Below are 17,125 nucleotides of genomic sequence, written 5' to 3' on the forward strand. Positions count from 1 at the left end.
TATTTCATTCTAGTCTTCACAGTTGGCGTCTATGCCTGACCCGATTTCTTGAGATGTGCCATTGACCCTCATACTGCTTACCTTGTTTCCTCCCTCTCCAGATTGCTCCACTGCAGTCCTCACTTGTTTTGTGTTTCTCTTAGTCTCCAAACTCGCTCCACCATCTAATCTGTTTTCCAATCCCTGCTGCTTACCTATCATTTTTTTTAATTAACTCCTCTTTTTCAATGTTAACCTGGAAATCCCACAAAGGTTTCAGAAAAGCCTCAAAACTGAAACTTCTATGACGCTTAACTCTCTCATCATACTGTGCCCTACAACATATGCCTTTGTTCACTTCCATAGGCCTGTTTTGCCTCCACACAATACACCAATCACTCACGTATTAGTCCTCTTTTCAACAGTTCTGCTTCTCTTCTTCCTGTCCAAGTGCCAACTGTCTCTTCCTTCCTAGTGGTGCTGTTTCACTCTTCAGCAGGCAGTAGCTCACAGCTCTTATCTCAATCTGTCTCTCACCTTCTGAAGACTCCTCATCACTTCCCAGTCCCCTCTTCTGCTTAACCACTACTTTGGATGCCACAGTCTGTCTAAACAACTTCCCATGTCACCTTTACCAGACATCTCCACCTCGCCTTTGTTCTGGCTATCCTTATCAGATGAGGTTTTGCCAGCCTCTTCCCTCGCCTCATCTCCTACAGTCAAATGGTTGTCTTTCACTGTCATTGATGGGTGCGGCAACTTGCCTCCTGTCTGGCATCTTCTACCCATCCTGTGAATTTTCACTGCTGTTCTACAGTTAACTCTAGCTTTCTTTACTATATCCCTCCTTTTCCAGAACCAACTCTGTGCTTAATATTGTTGCCCGTCATCTCCAAGACCAACATTCTTGAAGCAGGGCATGCCCTTTATGCCCATGCCCACCTAGCTGGGCAGCTGCATGTAGCCTCCCACCCTTTGTAGTAGGGCAGTTATCAAAGACCCTGCAAACCTGCTGCTGCTAATAAGAATCCTGGACAGAAACTGGATGAGCTCCCTAACTCAGATTTCAGACCCAACCATCCTTTCTCCTCCTTCACTTAGGCATGGGACCTAACTGTCTTCCCTGGAGTCCCAGTACTACAGCTCCCCAACTCCATAATGGATCGGTGGGTCTACAGCTATTCCTACCCTCTTGATCCCATCATATTGTTCTGTAAAATGTTATCCTGTGTCCTACTTCTGTTGTTCCCGGCATGCCTGCATTATAGAAACCAGCATCCATGGTCCTGGGTTGCAGTTGTTCGGCTGTGGGCTGTCCTAGTCCTATACTTTAGGAGGCCTGTATCCCTTCATTGTTGGGGTCTGACCTGTTCATTTTCAGCGTATGTTTATTTTTGTTCAATTCCCCTAGGCAACCTTGGGGTCAACTTCTGTGGTGTATGAAACCTCCACCTTGGACCCCTATCAGTGTGCCGTCATGGCCATTGCTGGTCCCAATGCCCTAGGGTGTCCCCATTGCTCCCTCTTATGTGTGAGGAAAGGTTTTCTTCTCTATGTGTTAAGATAATATACCATACATCATAGGCCTTGTTATATGTTACCCTAGTCACTGTTGTTTATTGACTGTATTCCTATTGATATTATCTGTAGACGAATAGCATATAATAAGAATCAGTTTGTAGTAAAGTAGCAACACTTGTGTTTGTGTTGATTTCAGGGTTCAGTTTGGGGCTTTGCTATGTGAGATGCAATCTATGAAATCTCTGAAAAGTTTTTCAGTCTCCCAACACTCTCCTCCACCAGAGCTAAACTCAGTGGGTGGGGTGAGCGACACTCGCCAGTTTTTATTTTCTCCAAAACGGTCATAGTTCACTTTTAGGGATTAAGAAATCTACCAGGTGTGACCTCAATAATTGAGGGCACGTGACATCTTGCAGTGGGACGGGTACGTACATACAATAACAGCCACAGGTAACCCCTTGGATATTGCAATCATAAACGCTTACCTATATTTCCTGATGCTGTGGTGGTCCCATTAGGATCAAGCCGCCACCGTCCTTCTGCCCATAGTGGCCAGTACAAATGGAAAGAGCTGGACAATCATCTCTGGAGCACGCTTCAATTTGGTGGTGTACCACCAACCATCTGGTGTACAGACACTGCATGGTCAGCAAATACATGGACCAGAGATAACAGGAGTCTCTCTGGGGCTGGTGCCAACTCGCCCGTGGGAATGTGCATTGGATCTCACACAGAATTCCACATCTCACAAGGAGTCAGCTGAAACAGGAAGATGGTATGTTACTGACAGAGACACTGCTGCAACTTCAGTGGCTAAGACCTGACACCTCGGCCCAGGTTGAGGAGGTAACAACCAAACTTCAACAGATTGACCCAGGGCAGGGAAGGAAGACTCTCCCAGGCCATTCAAATAACTTTCTGTTTCAAATCCCAGACTGAAAACTCAGCAGGTAAACACACTTACTGCAGAGTTCTGCATGGATCTCACAGTTCACAGGTTGTAATTACAGGGACAAAGTTTAATGGGTTAATGGACCGACTACAGATAATTTTGTGTAATGTACTGGTCAAAGGTTCCAATCATATGGAGAGTTCAGCTGGTTTTTATGCCAACTGAAGAGATTCCTGTGTAATATGTACCTGTGACAAATTCCAATAATAGTGAGTCAGAGCAGCGGGTCAATGATGTCACTATTGCAGAGTCTATTTGTAAACTGTGTTTCATATGAACCAATCCTAGTTAATTCCCACTCAGCTGCTCATTGGCAATGTCCTACAGACAAAACAAGAAACATTCGAAACAATCAAATAGAGACACTGCTAAATTGAACCAATGTCACCTGCGATCACTTCATGCTCTGACCAACCTAAGCCCCACTCATCTCCACACTGCACCCACACCTGGGGGAACCTGTGCCTGTGGGGCCCTCTGCCTTTAAGCTTCTAATACTTGAAAGTAACCTAGTCATTGCAAGTAAAGAGACTAGGTAGAGAAATTGAATTATTTCCGAAGAATAAATGACAAAAACAAGAATGTGGCTTGCCTATTTTATGCCCTGGTCTACCACTGCAAATGAACACAATTGACATGTGAAAAAGAAATGATTTTAACAGTGTTTCTGTATGCAATGCTTAACAGACTATTTTGGTGAAATACTTCAATGACCTAATGCACCAGCTGCAGGGATCTGCGCCTAGCTTGAAAGTAATCGATTCATATCCCAACAGATCTATTCTTCTAAGCCTAATGAAACAAGTTTAGTCTAGTTGGTTTATAACACCACCTATTATCAATGGATGTAGACTATTCAGTTTAAAACATTTTCCTCGTTGAATGTACTAATGATTTTGATAACCATTGAATATTTGACCATTATAACCCTCTCTAACAGAGCGCTGTGAGCATAATGTTCCGGTGAGGCGCTACATGATGTACAGTCAAGATCACCTTCACCCACAATGGCCTCTCTGTCTGCTGCACTGTGAAAGTCAGCATCCTTGCTTGAGACATCCCTCTCTGAAAACATACTTAAAATCCTGTGCAGAGCAAAATGGTGAAACTTGAGAGTGATTACAGGGAAGAGGAAAACAAACTGATCTGACTTATGCACAAAACATAAGAGGACACTTTCGTAAAAGATGTCAAGCTTGAAGGTGTGATCAGATCATACAGGGGTGATCTTTTAACGTGTTAATGTGTGTGTGTTCTACTTCCATATGTTTGTGTATATTTCCGAGAGCGAATTTCTGGTCTGTTTTTCCTGTGTGAGTGTTCTACATAGAGTGACAAAGTAAACATTACTCGTTTTGAGTCACAGCACTGGTGATGATTGTACTTCTACTTAAATGTGTTTAAGAACTGAAAGGAGGGAGAAAGATGACAGCTGCTAACTGCTAAAACACCAAAGTTAAAAGACTGACTTTGACAAAACAAATTGATGGGAAGATTCGGAGACTTTGCAATACTGGCATTATATCCGCAAAAAGACTTTGGATCATCAATTACTATGTAACAGTGTTCAAGCTCGTGGCTGCGTGCAAAGCATACCGCGTGGTAAGCCTTTGACAAAAATACCAAATAATCAGCTGTTTTGAGAAGCATAGGGGCGGACTGAGGACCTCATTTATGAAAAGTGGTGCATCGCTGGGCAAAAACAGTGATGCGTCACTTTTCATAGAGTCATCCATACAACACCATGGATGTGCCGTATTTACAATACGGCACTCCATGGCACAAGGATTTACAGATACGTCAGGAATCCTAACGTATCTGGTGGCGCAAAAATGATGCATTACTGGAGTGTGTCAGACAACTGATGCAACTCCAGAAAAGTGGCATTTTACACATGGGTGAGTTCCATGTGAAAAGCCCTGCATCACTCCTTACCTCTGCTTGAAGCAGGCATAAGGATTGTGACGCAGTCAAGTCGTAGAAGTCTTGCCGTCGAATCCCATAATTTCACTGCACCGCTTCTACAAGGCTTTTTCATGGGGGAACACCCACCCTGCATACATTGGACCTGACAAAGGTATAATGTAGCGTAGGCCTTTACAAAGTAACGCATCTGCCTACACGCGTCACTTGGTAAATAAGGGACAGTGTGGCGCATTGTCTATGCCGCTGCAGCATTACAAAAAGTGATGCTGTGTCGGCGCAAGACCTTTATAAATAAGGGACTGAGTAGTCAGGCTTTCTTCAATGAATGCATAATTAGGCTTTCCTCTTTTCAGTTTGTTTGTTGTGAATTCTAGATTCATATTTTCAGTGTTTTCCACAGATCAAAAAAAAAAATTAAGTGAGTTGTGATTAGTGTTTCCAATTTCTGCTCTATATCAAATCAGTGCTTATTAAAAATGTGGGTTTTATTTACTTCCTTCCCTCGTTCATGCCTATTTTTAATTCTTCTTTCTTTTCTGCGTCTAATTATCTACTCTGCACCTTTTCTAAATACCAGTTTATGGTTTTCCTCACTCTTCGGATGTAAAAGTCGCCTGCATGGTGACGCATTTGCATGCAGCTCTGAGTGCCCCAACTGTTATTGTTGGACCAAGAGGGGCTTGCAAAGCTCTATCCTCAGAGTGATAAAGGGCTACTGCCCTTAACCAAAAGTTGAGTATAACAAGTGCAGTAGTGGCAGCATAATGTTTTTGTAATAGTGATCAGTACAGTAAAAAGGCCTTTTTACCTTTGTCATTGGAGTCGGGCCTAATGGCTCACTCATGTAAAGTTCTGCTGCTGTGCAATCTAAATTCAACAATGGCCTACATTATGATAGTGCGTGTTGTAATGTATATGCGTCTGCGTGTATAGAACTGTGCAGAGTGCATGTGTGTGCATGCTGTAATGTATACCCCTGTGTATGGTAGACTGCATGGAGGACTTCAGCTTCAATGTTGGAAACCCAGGCCCTTGCAAAGGTATACAGAGGTGAAGGAGCCATTCCAGACAACACTGTGACTTGCCTGCATTCCCATGAGCTGTATGGGACATAGGCACTGGAGGAAGGGGGAGGTGGGCTCTCATGTGCACTTCAAAATGGTTGTTTGATTCTGGATGGGTTACTGGTCAGGAGGGCCTGGGTTCATTATCAGAGAGATGATGAAGCTGACAAGGGAAACCCCGCAGAAGCAGGCCATCATAAAGAGAAGGGTTAAGGCCTCTGAAACCCTTTGTTAGACATTTATCAGTAAGGCGGCTGACATCCAGGTGTGATCCTCTTGTAACTCCCATGGCCTGTGTGAGGGGCTATAGAGAGTGGAGTTGCTTCTGCTGTGACAGGCTGCCCCCTAGACAAAGGGCAGGATGGAGGAGTGAGCACTTCAAAGGAGACAGAAACCCACAGCACAGATTTCAAAGGCTGAGACACTAAATCACAACTGTGTCTGGAAACAAATTATAAAAAGAGGAGCTTGAGTTTCCTAAATTGCCAAACTATAACTGTACATCAGCATTGAGAAGCTCAGCACAACCTCTACCTGTTTTGACAAGGACTGGGAACCAGGGTTTGCTTGTCTTCCTGCTTGGTGAGGGGACATCATCCAGGAGACTCAAGACCACTTCCCCTGGAGTCTAGAGCACCAGCAATGTCATGCCTGTCTACCGACACCACAGAACCCTGTGAGCAGGAAGAGGGTGCCTGGAGAGAGCACGGTCCAGTAGGGATCCTTCAGTGAAGCGTGAGATTCATGGCCTAGTCAGGATTGTCGCACTGATGGGGGAGTCTACCCATGTGCCACTCGAGTCAGAGACGTCATATGGCAGGTGCATCGCTATGACTGCTGAGGGCTGTTGCCCTGTGCAACACTGTGACCTGAAAGGGTTGATACTCCCTGTGCCGCAGTTCGCAACCTCCATATTCCAGGTGGGGGCCACAGTGAAGAGAGAGGGCCATCGCCCTTGTGCAGTGCATGAAAGGGAAGCGGATTGGGACTCGTGTCACAAGAGCATCACCTTTGGCATCAGAAACCATAAGTCTCCTGAGAACTTCTGTTGGAATTAGGAGGACTTACTGCACAGCCTGAGGACTAATAATATCTTTATAGTTTATGGCTGTTTTCACAAAGCTTTACAATATTTTGAAACAGATAACCACACATAGGACATACAGTTTAATAAAAAAATATTAATTCCTCTTCAATAAATAGTAATAAATCCAGAAGGTTAACATACATTTCATTGAATGGGCTAAAAGTTTAAAAACATTCAGATGCTCTTCATTAATACGGCTGATATGGTTTCGGTAAAGTGCTGGTACAAGTCTTTTAACGGGAAACAACCATTACAACGCAGCCATTACAACGCATTATAAGGTAAGTCAAGGGAAATAGTAATTTTTACCCCTACACTATCCAACACTTACCCTACTGTTGCACTCACTGGAGTGGGAATAGTAATGTTTACCCCTACACTTTCCAACACTTACCCTACTGTTGCACTCACTGGAGTGGGAATAGTAATGTTTACCCCTACACTTTCCAACACTTACCCTACTGTTGCACTCACTGGAGTGGGAATAGTAATTTTTACCCCAACACTATCCAACACTTACCCTACTGTTGCACTCACTGGAGTGGGAATAGTAATATTTACCCCTACACTATCCAACACTTACACTACTGTTGCCCTAAAATTATTATGCTTTGTAATGGTATGCGTTGTAATGGTATGCATTGTAATGGAATGCGTTGTAAGTGTAGTTTCTAAAAATGCATTGTGTTGGCATGCGTTGTAATGGATGTTGCGATGTAAAAATTGTGTTGTAAAGGAATGCGTTGTAAATGTTTGTGTTGTAACGTGTCCTATTCCTTTTAACAACCAATATACTTCTTGTACTTTACAGTAAAGTGCAATTGATTTTTGTCAATAACTTTCTCTTAAAAAATTCAACTACCTAAAAATAGCGTTCAGATGCTCTTCATTAATACGGTTGATATGGTTTCGGACAAGTGCTGATGCAAGTCTTTTAACAACAAATTTACTTCTTGTACTTTGCAGTAAAGTGCAACTAATTTTTGTCAGTAACTTTTTCTTTAAAAGTAGAACCACTCAAAAATAGCTGCCGACCTTCCATATCACAACACCAGTGAGAGTGGGTAAGACTGATCACCGGGCCGCAGAGCCATTGGGGGAACTTTCTCTGACTATAGCGCTATGGCGCTTAGGCGTGTTGACTTTAAAAGCCATTGTGGAACTTCAAAGACTTGTACTCACTAGCGGGCCTAGTTCGAATGTTGACTCAAATAAATGGGGAATAACCACAGTCAGTAGACAGTGAGGTGCGACTCAGGATCTTGCCTGAACAATGCTAGAATGCCGGTCTTATGAAGTTTGTTTATGTTTTTTGTTGTGTGCTGTATTTCACTTTGAATTCATATATAAATACTACTTTGTTTTATATAGTAAGTATCTGGATGTACATTAATTTATTAGACTTGCTGAGCATATTTTGAGTCTTGTGACCATGTAAAACTTGCACTTACCTCCCCCTACCGCAAAACACTGCACTGCTTGATCCTTGCTATCACTGAGATTCAAGTCCTGAAGTAGCCCAGTTACCCAGGACCCATAATAGATTGGTACATGGGACATCAGGAGTAAAAGGCATCAACCACTGAATTTGGGACCAGTAGCGCCTGCTTTTCCTGAAGCACTCTGAAAGGCATTTTGACACTCACCTTCCTACCGGTCTCATTTTGCAGCACACAAACTCTTCTTTCAAGCAGTTCAGTGCCACCCTATGCCCAATATGTACATGAAGGAGAACATGTCTGCACACCACTAAGCAGAGAAAAGGTTAATGTTGAACATTCACCACACCTTCCTGTAGCTTAATTCTTCAGACGAATAACAACAAACAGCTGAAAGAAGATTTTCTACTTAGGTCATGAGACGTATATTGTGGGATGCTCAGTGCTCTGGTTTTGCTAAGCAGTGTCACCCTGCCCTGTTCTTTGGCTTGATATCCTAAGAATGGAGAGGGCTAATAAATGTAGTAGTACTGTCTGATCTGGATATATTCCTGTTCTACATAGCGTAGGGATGATGTCTGATATGGAATTAACATGCGCACTGTTATCTATATGGTCTTTGGTGACAGAAACCCTGCTGCTGTGCAGCTGATATAATAAAGGCATCATGATGAAAACAGAACTTGGCGATCCTCGGGCTGCATCATGAATATGTTCTACTTCAGTGTGCAGGATCACAACTGATCCATGCACTTATTTTTTCTCAAATTCTGCTGAACTGAGGCACATACTTGGAAACACAGAGCATTGGATGTCTCTTCATGTTCTAAGATGCACTGTCTGCAAATTACAAACTAACTGGTAGATTTTCCAAGTTATTTTTGCACTGTAGGCAACTCAGTTTCATTAAAACTAGTGCATGAACCTCTTTTGAGCCTATTCATTGTTGCTGAAGATGTTCATGACATGGTCAATGTCATTCTATGTGTGGTGATGCAGCTTCAATAGGTATGTATTTTTAAACCATTGCCATGTAAATCTGAGAAAAGGATGCCATTTATATACAGGAGGACATTGATTCTAAAAACATCCAAATACACAGTGATCTTTGTTGTCACAATATTAATATCTGAGCTTTCAGAAACTAAAACTCTGTCCTGCTTGCAGTGAAGGAGGATGACATCATAGCAGTGCCTCTTGCTCAGGAATGTGACCCTGTTCATAGTTCAGATGTGAACTTACTCGCCACTACAGAGCAATATGCAGGGAACCATAAGCCACATCCAATATGAGTTGAGCCATTTTCCCAAAGTGGTAACAGAAGTTGGTCTAAGGAGTCAAGGGACCCAGAGCATTGTCAAAATGGCATATAATTAATTTCCCATGGCCCAAGAGGGTATTAGTGAGAGCACCTATCATTGACAAACCTCTCCTGCTTTGATACAAGAGATCACCAAAGCAGTAAAAGATCAGCAAAATTTGGTGTTTTCCGGTTTCTTGTGAAAAGTAAATATTCCCTTTGGTGGCATTTTATCAGTTAAAATCAGTTTTAACTGAAAACTGGAAACCCTGTGCATGATTAACTGTCAGTCTGAGATATGTCCCTAATAGACTGCGTAATGTTAGTTAATTGGAAGTATGAGGACTGGCTGTGTGCTGACCACCATCCTTTCCAGTCTGTATGCTGCCGTATAAATGCAAAACTGATGGACAGCTGCAAGGAAGCCCCTATTACAGTGAGCAGGGCTAACATCCTCAAACCCTATGATAATGATCAGGTGATGATCGCAAGAACACTTAACTGGCTCCAATGTGTAATCAGTCACTATATTGTCTTGATAAAACAAAAGGATTGTCTCAGCAACTTTAAAAAGTTTCAATATCTGTTGTTATGCTCAAAATCATTGAAAGGCAGAAAAGGGAGGTCAATTTAATGGGTGTATTTAATGTGATGCTGGCGGGGTTCCCTCCCCACCAATCTTATAGTCACCTCACCTGATATAGATTCGGGCGGACCATTAGTTCGATTACAGCAGCAAGTACTTCATCCCTGCTGTGGTGAAACCCCTCCATAGACATGATGAAGTAAGGGCCGTTGGAGGTTTAGCTGTATGTCCCCCTACCTAACTTAGATGGGTGGACATACAATTGTTTTTTATTGCCCCTTACAGCCAGGAAAAACCTGCAGTGAGAGGCATTGAAAAGTGCTCTGGGCCCCCCTCGCATTCGGACTTAACTCCCGTGGTGGGGGACATTGTTTTATTTTCTTTTCAAAAAGAAATTCAGTTTTTGAAGATAAATGGAAAACATTGTACGTTTGCTGTAAGGTCCCATCATGTTGATGGAGTCGTCTGTCAACTTACAATGCATTGACAGGAACCACTGTGATGGTGGTTCCTGCCAAGGCAAGAACTGTCTGCTGGGCTACCGAACATTTCTGAATTAAATCAGGCCCTTAGTATTTCCTTTATGCCTGTCTGAGCACCCAATTATAAGAAAAACCATTAAGGTCTTATCTTCTGTAGTGAATGCCTTTGGCAACAGATGTTGGCATTGTTCAATGAGAGTGAGCACTAGCCCACTGCTGATAGCTTTTTCCCCAGGCTCTAAGGCCCAGGTTTCCTACCTTGCTTGGTCGGGTTCACCATCACAGCCTCTTTGCCAGAGCTGACACATTCATGGGTTGGTGGGTACAGCAGTCAGCTGAGGAAGTATGCTTTCCTTTCTTTCTTGAAAAGCGTGTGGCATTGCCATCTCTGAAAACATGAGCTGTCACAAATTTCACTGTATCCTAGGAGATAACAGGACATGAAAATCTCTTGTGACACAATGAGTCATTAGGAAAAGGCTTGAACATGGCATTACATTGGATGCTGCTCCAGAAAAGAAGTTCTATGTCTGTGAACATGAAAGCTTTCAAACTGAGAATGAAAAGAGTTGTAACAACTTTTGAGCCATGTTCTTGCACAAATGCGCAATAGCCTTGCAATCTAGGTGACGGATGGACAAAAGAATAACGATTTGGTAACAATTTGCAAACTGCTTAGCGACCTCTAAAATTGTCTTTTTTCCTATGTACAAATTGCAATTCCTTACTTTACTGACTTCAAATAGGAATTTCTTATTTGGGATTTCCAAATAAGGAATTGCTTTTTAAATGTATTAGGGATTCACAATTTGTGACCAGTTGCAGAGGCCATTTTGCAATTACAATTTACCATTAAGTGGAAGCAGGTGGTAATCAGGTGCAACCTATATGTTGTGGCTCCAACATATTATTTTCTTAGTGTCCAATGAAGGAAAGTCAGCGTTTTATTACAGATGTGAAGGCCAGCATTATGGTTCTCTAGTTTTGCTTTAATTTAAATTCCAGTGAAATTATCAGACATACCGATTTTTAACCTTTCCATTCGGATTGTCATCAGCTCCTTGGTGCTGCACAAAAGTCATGAAACCATACGTTGCAGTCCTAAGACCTCGGTGTATTAATTCAACTATTTATCTAGATGATATCCTATTAATGTTCCATTACATACAAACTCCACAGAAGCAAATACTTATCAAATCTATGCTGCTTCAAGATTTAGGCTTCATTCTCAATCAGGAGAAATCCACTTTGAATCCCACAAGACAAATGGCGCTTTCTGTCGTTGGACTTGACCCTTTTGACAGAGTCATCCCCAAACCTTTTGCCTTCACTCCTATTATCTTTGCTAAATTCAGTTTGGTTGGCCTTAGGACTCAGTGCACTTTGCCACTACTAACCAGTGCTAATGTTCTTGTGCTCTCTCCACAGACATGTTAAAATGGCTCATACTCAAGTGGCACATTTAATTGTCTTGGTAATCCCTAATCAAATGATCCTATTTGTACCTAGAGCCTGTAAATTAAATGCTACTAGTGGGGCTGCTGCACTGGTTGTGCCACCTACCTACGTAGCCTTGCAAACCTATCTTAGGCATGCCATTGTAGGTTTTGTGTACAGTTTTTACACTGCCATTTTGACCTGGCAAAATGAATCTTTTGTCAGGCCCAAACCTTTCTTTTTAATACATATGTCACCTCTAGTGTAGGCCCTGGACAGCCCAGAGGGCAGAGTGCAGTGTAGTTAAAAAGTAGGAAATTTAATTTTAAGTTTTAAATATCCTGGTAGTGAAAAACTCTTACATTTGTTTTTCACCACTGCAAGGCCTACCTCCCCCATAGGATAACTTTCGAATTGTTTTATTACATGTAATAAGCCGTGCTTTCCAAGTGGGAGCAGGTAACCAGTTTCTGTTTGGTGTCTTTGGAATTATAATTAAAAATCCTTTCTCATGGTAAAGTCTGATTTCAAATTACAATTTTGAAAATGGCACTTTTAGAAAGTTGGCATTTCCTTGCCTTAGCCATTTAGTGCATTTATCCTGTCTCTGGGCTACGTGACTGAGTGTAGCTGACAGTTAGGCTTTGTGTATTCCTCCTAGAGAGCCACGCACAATAGGGAGCGTATGTGTAACTGGATGGGCCATCATTGGGGGGATGGGATGGCAAAGCTGGGAACATCCCTACTTACACTTAAATAGGGTATGCCCTGCCCCCACATAAAGGGTTGCATACCTCCTGTAGTTAGTCTGAAGCGAGGAAAGGGAAGGCAGGATGCTTAGGGGCTTCAAAGATAAACATAAAGACACTTCACCCACCTTCCAAATTGAGGACACCAGGTCTAAATATTGGACCTCAGACACCACCTCTTCAGTACACTTGTGGATCAGTGGATACTCACCCAGGAAGAAGGACTGCTGAACTGCTGCCCTGTTGCCTGGGTCAGAAGGACTTAACCTATATCTGTGGAACCCAGAACCCTGAAGTGACTCCAAGGGCTAGTTGGCTGATCTCCTGACCAGAGCCTCTGGGACTGAAGGATCCAACAACTTTGATCCCAGCACCTGGGCTCTGCTATCTGTGAGTCCTGCCCACCCACGTGGGCTCACCACATTCCTAAACCCTTGGAAGTAGGCCTGAAGGTGCTCTGCCAGCTAATCTGTGGACCCAGCAGTAGCACAGAGCGGCACATCTCTAGCAGAACTGGTGCATCGCCTTTGCTGGTCGATGCATCACCTTTGGAACTGATGCACTGCCTCCGCTGCCAAGGTTCGTCAGATGTGAAGGACTCTGCATCGACCACAAGCCGCATCGGAAACGCGCCTGTGCAAAGCTTTCCCGATGCAGGCCCTTGCATCCCTCGTCAACTGTAGCTTTAATTTATTACTCAGGTTCTTGCACCGCAGCCTTTCAGGTCTTCTTGACCAACACATCGTCTCCACAGTGGAAGCATCCTTGATGCCAGACTTTGCATCACAAGCCCCTTATTGACAGGATTCTTGGTGATGATACAGGACCTCGTATCACAGCTACGCCTTGCCTTGAAACTGACGCTTCACCTCAGCTGTGTGACACACCCTCAGAGCGGAACCTCGCAACGCTTGCAAACCAGGATCAAAGATGCTCCTGTTCAGCAGGCCTAACAGGGTTCCTGTAGCCAGCCTGTGCTCCATCATGGTCAGCTTGTGACTTTGCCGTTGGTACTGCGCAAACAGATATCTACAGCTGGCTCTTTGTACTTTTTGATGCTATTTTCACGGAAATATTTAAATCTATATCTCTCCAGTTCTACTAATTGGATTTTGTTGTTTTTATCTTGTTTAATTAATTTAAATGTACACTGTTTTTCTAACCTGGAGCGGGATCCTTTTGCAGTGTGTTTTCATTGTGTTACTGTATGAAGAGCTGCACAAATACTTTACACATTGCCTCTGAAATAAGCCTGATTGGTCTGTGCCAAGCTACCTAAGGGTTAAGCACAGGTTAATTTAGGGTTACATGTGACTAGACCCTGAGAAGAATTGTGTTTGCAGCTTGAGGAGGGTTTCACCCCCTCACCCAGTAATCTAATTCCTTACATCAGTTTATGAATAAATTCAGAGACTTCCATCCTACATCTACCCCAGTCCAAAAGTAAAGGCGATAAAACAGGAAATTTCTCAAATTCTCCAGATTTCATCAATTTCCCTGAAAACTCCAGTGAGAACTGTAGGCCTTCTCTCCACATCAATATATTTTCAGACTACTTCCATGGCACTTGGATTTACTCTTCAAGAAGGACCTGAACTAAGGATCATCAGGATGGGGCAATATCCAGGAGATGTCCAGATTACCAGAATGCTTTTACAGACCTTTCCCAAAAACCTTTACCTTGCTATTAGCTCTTTCTATAGGTTTTCTCATTCTACCATTGCTACATAATATATAGTTTGCCGTCTAATTAAAGAAAAGAGGACTGATTGCAGTCAAGATAACTATAATAGTTGTGCCTTGTTTTTGTTTCTTTTGGTACTACTGATGTTTTTCCATTGGGCTATTTTTCCTAAGACCTATGGGATATGCAGTTTATTGTTGTTATTGACTGCAACTATTCAAATTAAAGCAAGACTGGAGATGCTAAATATCAGTCTCTGGTCTTGTATTAAAATTCGAATACAGGTGTGCCAGGTGATGGAAGCCGCTGCCTGGCTGACGGGAGCACTTATCTTGAAAACTTGTCTGTTTTCTTCCCCAAATTTCAAAAGATTAGACAACACTTGTATTTATTGTTTATTCAGCTCTTTCAGACACAGCGCGACAAAGGAAAGCACACAGATTAAGTCAAGAGGAACCGAGTTGTATCCTTTGAACAGAGTGCACCACAGTAACATTGTAATCTTGCATTAAAATTCAACAGCATGTTCCGCAATGGAAACATTGTAAGTGATGGTGATGTGGATATGGATACTGACTGCACTGCAGAGGAAGAGAAGAAGACAGGAATTCATTTTATGGTCATTATTACACTGTTACAACAGAGAGAGGAGTAGGTTTTTGACAAATACAGAAAATTGGCCTGATTTGAAGTTTGACTGACTTGTACTAGGGTGGACAGGATATTGTCTATGTTTGTGACAGAGTATCCCGTCCATCAATTTCTTAAATGAAGCCCTAAGAAGTAAGGTCATTTTGGAACTCATTCATGAAGTGCACCCACCCCTATCAAGAGACACTCTCCAAATCAATGCCACATCTAAACATGTTCAGATACTGTACTACCTTCACCTTACGGCCTCTGATAGTTAAGAGGGTGTCACTTCAGCAGCTGGTAGTGTTTCCCAAAGGGCACTTTTGAGATTTTTCTGCATTTTCTTGAAGTAATGGTTTCATAAATGAACAACTATGTTACATTTTCAAACACACTAAAGGAGTTACAAATTACTAAGTTACAATTCTATAGATCTGTGCTGTTTCCCCATCTTAACATTGTCACTTCAGGTGAAACCATGGCACTCAGGTATTCCATTTGATGTCTTGAGCTGCCATTGTTAAAGTAATAGAATGGTGGGGAGTTGGAGCCTGGCTTTTGAGGTGAGAGGGGCTAACAAGGCTGTGCTGCACATGCTGGTGGATTAAAGAAGACTTGAACTTGTGACTTCGTCCAGAGTACTTCTTAACACTGGTGATGAGTTCCTGTGAGGGGCAGGACGTCCATCAGCACCCCTCAACATTTTATTATCTGAACCTGTTTTTGACATCTTGTTTATCATGGTATCGTGAATATAGCCTTATTTTATGTATGCCGAATGCACAGCATTTTTGGTGTATTGGCAATGTTTTTATGTGAAGACTGTCTAAATTCAGAAGGGGGCCACAGGGCATATATGAAGTGGTGTGAGGCCACAGTTTAGCTTGTGCTCGGCAGTATTAAAAAAAGTGCTGCCTAAGTAACTTACGGCGTGCACAAGACCAACTCCCGCAGTCCGCCGCCTCGAGCGAAGTCAAGACACATCTAGCGCGTCATGATCGGCGCATCATTGTGGATTCACTTGTGGTAGCTGCCGCTGCACCTATTGGGTAACTGCTGTGCTGTTCGGTGAAGGTACAGCTGTTCATAGCGCCCTGCTGTGATTTCCAGTGTGATTAGCCAGGTCCTGTTCTTGGCTGTCTTCTCTCTCCGAGGGGCATTGGGCCAGCAGCCAACGCGGTCGGAGGACGGGACGTGTTCGGTCACACAAACCAATTAGATCTGTGGAACTCAGTCTATGCTGATGCCAGTTGGTTGCAATCTGGAACAACTAGACTGTTAAATGACTTTTGTTGAGATAAGATAAAGTATTCTTAACGCCTAAACTGTCAGTTGCTGAAGTGAATGGCTTATGAAGCAGGAAGCTGTGTCTTTGAAGTTTTATATTGGACAACATTGCTGTGAACATCTGAAAGACAGTTGTGGCTCAGTACAGTGAATTCAGCTGTTGTTGTGTTAGATTTTTATTTTAGCTTATGGAGCTGTATTTTTTAATGTATTTATTGATGAGTTTTTATTTTGGTTTATTTTTCCACTGTACTGTTTTAGTTTGTTGTGCTAAATTGCTTTACAGGCCACAACGTCGATGCCGAGCATTTCTCAACCTCCTCAATTTTTAACTGAGTCAGGGGAACCGTTTTTGCTTTAAAAGAAACGGCAAAAAGTTTTCGACTCATATTTGATCGCCATAGGAGGCAACACATTTTCTGCAGCAAGAAAACAAGGAGTTTTGTTGCACAATTTAGGAAATGAGGAGTGAAATATTTACAAACGTCTAGTTGAGATTGTGCCCAGGCCTGCTGAGGGCCAGACTAGGGATGTTTTTGAAATGTCACTCATGATGTTAGGACAGCATTTTGGTCCACGCATTAAGGTTGTTATAAAGAGGCATACATTATTTTCTAGGTACAAGCAAAGACAAAGAAACTGGATATCTATGTAGCTTCCCTGAAGAATTTGGTGCACACTTGCAAATTTGGGGACTTGGCTGATTTACTCATCAGAGACTAATTGGCGTGGTGCACCAATGATACCAGAGTTCAAGAGAAATTGTTGACTAAAAATCCCACTTTAAAGGAGGGTGATAGACTTTGAAGAAGGGGTTGAGCACACCTCTGGCTGGGTAAAGAAAATGAGAAACACACTCCCCACCACTGTTGATCTAGTAACCAGTTCAAGACTAGGAAAGGAAACTAACATGCAGCATAAAAGACATCAGGACTATTAAAATCTACTTACAAATCCTCGGAGGCCAAAGGGTTGGTCCAGGGGAGGGATCCAAAGTTT

Source organism: Triturus cristatus, chromosome 11 (assembly GCF_964204655.1).
Source record: "Triturus cristatus chromosome 11, aTriCri1.1, whole genome shotgun sequence".
In the NCBI taxonomy this organism is placed as follows: domain Eukaryota; kingdom Metazoa; phylum Chordata; class Amphibia; order Caudata; family Salamandridae; genus Triturus; species Triturus cristatus.